This window comes from Buceros rhinoceros, unplaced genomic scaffold (genome assembly GCF_000710305.1).
Source record: "Buceros rhinoceros silvestris isolate BGI_N320 unplaced genomic scaffold, ASM71030v1 scaffold16166, whole genome shotgun sequence".
In the NCBI taxonomy this organism is placed as follows: domain Eukaryota; kingdom Metazoa; phylum Chordata; class Aves; order Bucerotiformes; family Bucerotidae; genus Buceros; species Buceros rhinoceros.
The window spans coordinates 34,331-40,696 of record NW_010418242.1 but is presented as its reverse complement, the minus strand read 5'-3'; positions in this window follow the sequence as shown (position 1 = coordinate 40,696).

The window sequence follows — 6,366 nt, the reverse complement described above, 5'->3', positions numbered from 1 at the left end:
CGCCCTCTCGGTGAATGTATGGCTACCTTGGAGAACATGGGGACCCTGGTGGGAGCTGAGGGGAAGGGGATGGCCAAGAAGGATGGGACAGGAGCGAAGGGGAGGAAATACATTCCAAGAGGGACAATTTGGAGATATTTAATTAGCCAAGGGGTGAATGAAGGTGAGCTAGATAGCCAGCCCACGAGAGTTTTACTTGCCAAAATGAAAAAGATCCTTCAGGAAAAGGGGATGAAGCAAGAGGAGATTTGGGAAAAACTGAAGTGGATGAATTCATCAGCTCCTCCTGCTATCCCAAAGGGAAAGCTATACCCACCCTTGGGGGACCTTAAAGATTAGGAGTCCCAACCCCTGGTGTCAGCGGGACTAACCTCCTCCGCACTGACTTGCTGTGCAGGGGGAAGGGGCCATGTGGAGGTATGCGTCTGTTGAAAGGGGGATGGGAAGTTACTTTTTAAATTGCTGTGGGATCAGAGAAGACATTATTAGATTATTCTGGCTAAATCCATCTGGATATTGGGACTGGAAAGGGGAGAAGAAGCAGAATCCCAGTTGTGAGTAGGGGAGGATAAACTGGATGGGTGGGTAACTCTGGTAAAAGGGGGGGGCAAACATTTTAGGAATGAATTTCCTGTCTCAGTTCAAGGTAGATCTGTCCAAGGGAAAACTGTATTGTGCTGCTGCCTCAAAGTGAAGCTATTGTGGGAGCCCCCTAAGTCAGTGAAGTGCTGGTTTAAAAGTAAAACAGAAACAGGGGTAAATGAAGTAGTAAATCAAGAGTATGAGGTGATTCCAGCCAGAGAACCCCTCTTCCTCTCCTGGTACCAAAGCACAGGAGGGTCACAATGAGGCTTCAGGGGGTGCAACAAAGGCTGAATAGGTTGGGATTTAAAATCCTTATTTTCACAATTTCTGCGGAAGTCCAGGGGTGTGGAGTATGTGGATGGTAGAAACCCCTTGCATCCTTGGGGTTGGTCTAGATGATCTTTAAAGGTCCCTTCCAACCCAAACCATTCTGTGATTGTAAATCCATGCTGGGCTATGCCTTTGACCCCTTGGAGCGGTCACCACTTGAACAAGGCAAATTGATTACATGGACCCCTTCAAGAGGTTGGAGGAGGGTTTGTATCCATTTGTATTTGTTGCCATTGACAGGAGAGCAAGATGGACAGAGGCAATGGCAGTGTGTGAGGCTGCTGCTAAAACCACGGTTTGGTGTCTGTGGAGAATTGAATGGATGTGCTCCTCCAATCTTAACTGATTCAGATAAAGGAAATCACTGACAGATGCATCAGTCCTGGAAGGGATAGAGTTGTGTCACTTAACTCACATTTCCGACCATCCACAGTCCTCCAGGGCAGTGCAGAGAGCTAATAGGTCCGTCACGGTGAGATGGATGCTAATTGCTGAAGAAGGAGGAGCACTGGAGCACTTCTGTTTGTGTGCTGGACCACGGAAACAGAGCTCATGAGGTACAGCTGCAACCCTTACAAGCTGGTCTGTGGCCCTGCCCCCCAGACGGACATCCTCTGTGGTGATGTCAGCAAACAGCCATGTGCCTCCAGTACTGATCCAATCCTGGAGCAGGGTTCAAGAGCAGAGAACGCGGGCCCATGCTGCCCTCTGGTGCTGCACAGCTGAGGAGCAGCATGCCCATAAAAAGCAACATGAAACTCAACCCCCACTGGGAGCTGTGGTCTTACCCACACCCCAGGTATGAAGGAGAAGGCCCAGAGAAAACTTAGGGGTGGTGGTGGTTTGTGAGTTGGGAAACACAGAACTAGTTGGAAACAAAGAAGGGGAGGTTTATGGGTAGATGGGGCCCTGTGCCAGGCAATCAAAGAGACTGTTTCTGATATCATGTAAGTAAGATTGGTCTTCAGGATCAAATGTGGCTATGGCATCGATCACAGTTGTGGACTGCAGAGAGCCTGGCTGAGAACCCTCTTCTCCCAGGTGATCATTGTTGTGTTAAGACAGCATCAGGACTATTGTTAAAGCATTGCAGGCCCTGTTCAGCGTGTTCTGCTGGCTTCTAGATGTAAGAGCAATAGTTTGGACATGGAACATCACCACTGCTGTTAATAACTTTTCTTCAGGAAAGATGTCGAAGGACACGTGGTAAAGGCAACTGCCAAATTAAAAAAACAAAACAAACCAACAAACTGTAAGGGATTAAATTAAATAATATCTACATTTATTGCTCTTGAGCTCAGTTGTTAACTATTGAAACAGTTTTTTCAGATGGACCGGCTCTGTTCTCATGCACAGTACAACGAAGAGATCCCATATCACAAGGGAAGTATCACCAACCGCTGTTGCAAATGGACAAATAACTGAAATGTGTGTACTAGTTCTGCACGCTCAGTAAAGGGCTGCAGGAGGATATTGTCACGCATCAGTGCAGCAAGTCAGCGTGGGAATGCTGGTGGTGTTTGGTACCAGTGCAGGCTGTGTACACGTCACCTCACCTGACCTCTGTGGCTCCAGGAGAAGACCAAAGTTGTGGCATCTTGGTGGTGTACATTCGTTTGCCTGTTCTCAAAAGTAGGGTTTTGTTCCAGACTAAGGGACTGATCTGTCTGGAGCTGAGAGGTCTCACTGAGGCGTGTTCAGAAGCAAGGCCGAGAAACCAGAGTGTACAACAAATTGTAAGCCTGAGGACCGCCACCTGGGCAAGTAAGGAACTGTCAGAACCAGAGACTGAAATTGAGAACTGTACGTCATTGGTACAACGTATCCATGGGTTGGTTTCCAAAAGCTACCGCCATGCAGCACTTAACCCTGTAGTTGTTATTAGTTATCATAGAAGCCATGTTGTTCTTTATTATTCTATAGATGCTTTGCTTGTTTCAAAAGGAAAGAACATGCTCACATGCCTAGTTGAACATCTTAATGTGCATTGCTAGCCTGACAGTTGTGGTGGCTTCCAGCACCCCGACCGGTCTGAATGTCCTCAGAGGAGGTCAGGCAGACCAGGGGGTGGCTTCTCGGCAAGAAGCCCCTCTGGAGCATGCAGCCCTGCAGAGCTGAGGCCCCAGCAGCGATGGCAGAAGGGTGACAAACAAGTCCTCTGCTGCTGCTCTCCAGTGTGTAAGCTGCCAGATAAGGTCAACTTGCACAGAGATCAAGGCTAACGTGGAATAGTTGTGTCTAGCAATCACAGGAGGGAAACTAAACCCAACGGTACAACAGTGGGGGAGTCGTGGGCAGCCAGGCTGCCCACACTGGGTATCCCTGTCAGTAACACTGTGTAAGACTGTGAGTGCCTGGGGAATGGCAGCAGATACAGCACAGTTAGATATCGCTATGGGATATCTAAGAGCAATGGGGAGGAGATCATCAGGGGCAAGTTGTTTATTTGGGAGGTATTTGGGTGGAGGCGAGGAGGTGGTAAAAGGGTGGGCCCTGTGTTAAAGAATTTAATAATTTTTGTGGGTAACTCTAGGCTTGCTTTATTCAACAACTCAGAGCTGGGCCATCACCTCAGTGAGTGGCAAAGTATACAGCGCATCTTCTTAGTATATGTAAGTTTCTTTTCTGACACTATATAACTAGGTAAAGTCCTTGGTGTTTTCCGCAGATCCTCAGTTCTTTGTTCTTCATTGATCAAAAGTTCTATTCAATTCCTTTGTTTCAGCAAATCTTGTATTCTTCATTTCACTTCTTTCAAGTCCGTCCCGGTTGCCTTGGTCCTCGGTTGCCTGGGTCACAGGATGAGGATCACCTTCGAAATTCTAGGAAAACTTGAATTGTTCTATTATATTCTACACCTGCTTCAAACAGATAACCTTAAAATTCATCTATTCTAAGTTAATCAACAATCTAACCTTTGAGTATCGCCAAATTTCTGTTGATTCGGCTTGACTGGGGTTTAGGCCAGCCCTGGTGAGGGCTATACAAGGATAAATGAGCAGCTTTTGTTTCACACACACCTGTATCAATAACTAAAACAATATTCTATTCTCTAATGTTGCAAGCAGTAAGAAGTTTAAGGCTTATGATTAATTCTTTTACACCCTGATGGAGAATGAAGGACGAAGTCCCCCAAAGAAGACCAGAGGACTCCTGCTAATGGTAGGAGCGTGGATGTCTACAGCCAGTAGCAACACTGACCTGCTGACTGAAGCCCTGGGAGGCTGGAAGGCATCACCTGGGATAACCTACTGGACTCACTCCATCAGGTCTCTGGCCATTTCATGGTGTGGAGGGACAAACCTGCATCTTGGGACTTACAAAACTGTCATTGAGGGTTGGCCATGTGTGACACTCATTAGATCTGAGGTCAAGAGTTTGTAACTTCATAGCTGTGCCTTACGGTTTGCATAAATATGTAACCCGATCAGTAGTATGGCACTAGTAGAATGGTTATTGATTTTACTTTCTATTTTGCTAATTTCCTCATGGTGTGTTCGCCAGTTAATAAATAGTGTTCCTCAGTTATGTCTCAGGTAACTGGTCTGAAGAGGAGAGCCACACCTCAGCACAGGCACAGAGCTGCGGTCCATGCTGTGGGATCCATCCTTTAACAGGCCTTTATTCCCAGAGAGCATGTGTAGGATGAGGTTTACTGCCACCTGCCCAGGATCACCACTACTGGCCTACCTGTGCACAGTCGGAGAGGCAGAGATCCGTGTATGTAGTGGCCAGGCAGAAATCGCTAACTCCACTGAACGACCCAGACTACTGCCGGTTCCCCAAGTCCTCCCTCTCTGCCCCGTGTTAAAGACTGGTACCAAGAGCCACGGTAGGTATTATTTAGGGTGAGAAGCCCACAGTCTTCAGCTGCCTCAGAAGAGCAGCAGTCAAAAAAATGCAACAAATAAAAATGTGTTAAACTTTTAGAAGAATGAGAGTAAAGGTCTGCTGAGGATGAGTCTTACATGATGGGCAAATGAAGTCTATCTTTTATCTGTTAGAAATGAAACAAAACACACTAATTTCAGTTGTTTAAAGCCATGATTCTTACAAAAGAGTAAAATTAAAGTGGAATAAGGATGTTCTCTAGGAATGTAATCCTGCATTTTCTGTCAAGTACCCTAGAATCCACACAACCATGTTTGGTTTTTTTTTTTGGCAGATACTTCATTTAAGTGAAGGTTAATACATTGTCAGTTCATCAGGAATCTGCCACTCAAGTGGCGGTACACTTGTATCATCAGTACAATCATATCACCATGAAAAAAAAATGGGTGTATACTCCAAGTCAGTAACTATTCAGCATGCTCCCATTTTGTGTGGTTCCAGTTAATACCAGGTACCACACCGGTGAGTCAAAACCAAACCTCTCCAAGGAATGTGCACCTACCGCATCTCTGAAGGATAGCCTCAGGGTTCGTACACACCTCCACTTAACAGATTGTCCCGGTAAACCATCTGCAGTCAGTAGATGGCACTAAATTATTACTATTACTCATATTTTCCATTTAAATTAGAAGGCAAAATAAAATGCAACACTGGGTCTTAGCTCCAAAAACCTCTGGCTGTAATCATGAGGCGAGAGACAACACAGGGATGGAAGCAGGGAGGGAGATGCAGGGAGGTGGAGAAAAGGTGCTCACTGGCATGTGGTGCACACCTGGAAACCTGCTGCACTTGCTCAAAGGTGAAAGCACCGAGCAGTCCTGGTAGCCTCAGCTGCACACAGTGCCAGGGACTGTACAAAGACTCCAGCTGGCCCTGACAATGGCAGCTGAGCAGGTCAGTCACTGCAAGGACACAGTGCGTTAGTAACTGCCACACTCTAATCAAAATGTTACTCTATTTCTTTGCCCAGTTTGTGAATCATCTTTGCAGCTAAAAGCAAAGACGTTTTACCCCTGAAAGAATATCACTCAGCTGGGAGGAGACACAACCTGCTGAAACTGAAAGAAGCATACAACAGAGCTTTGGTTTGGGATTTGTTTTGTTTGTTTAAGTCTGATTCTTTCCACTTTGCCTCACGCATCAGTCTTGGTGCATCGGCACCAAATATGTTGATGAGGCAAATGTGAAAGTGGTAGCATGCACTGAGAGTTTTCCCCCTCAAACTAACACCACTAGAGCTTCCCGGTACAGTACTAGAAGAGCCAGCAGACAAAACATCAAACAGAAGTGAGCATTTCCTCATGTTGCACCACAGCTGTGCCCAGCATGGAGCCAGAGTCAGGTGCCAGGACCCAAGAGCAAGGTCTCACAATGGGTAAGAGCACACGTGCCCTCTGCTGCCCCTCTCTTCCCTCCTGGGAGTGAGGCTGTCACATCCCCGGACTATAGAAAGCTTCATTTGCTCCCCCATTGTAAGACTTGCAGCAGGTGGAAGACAAGTGACGAGATAACTAGACACCCCCACCTCCCCCAGCAGCCTCTTCAGCTGGGACCTGCTGA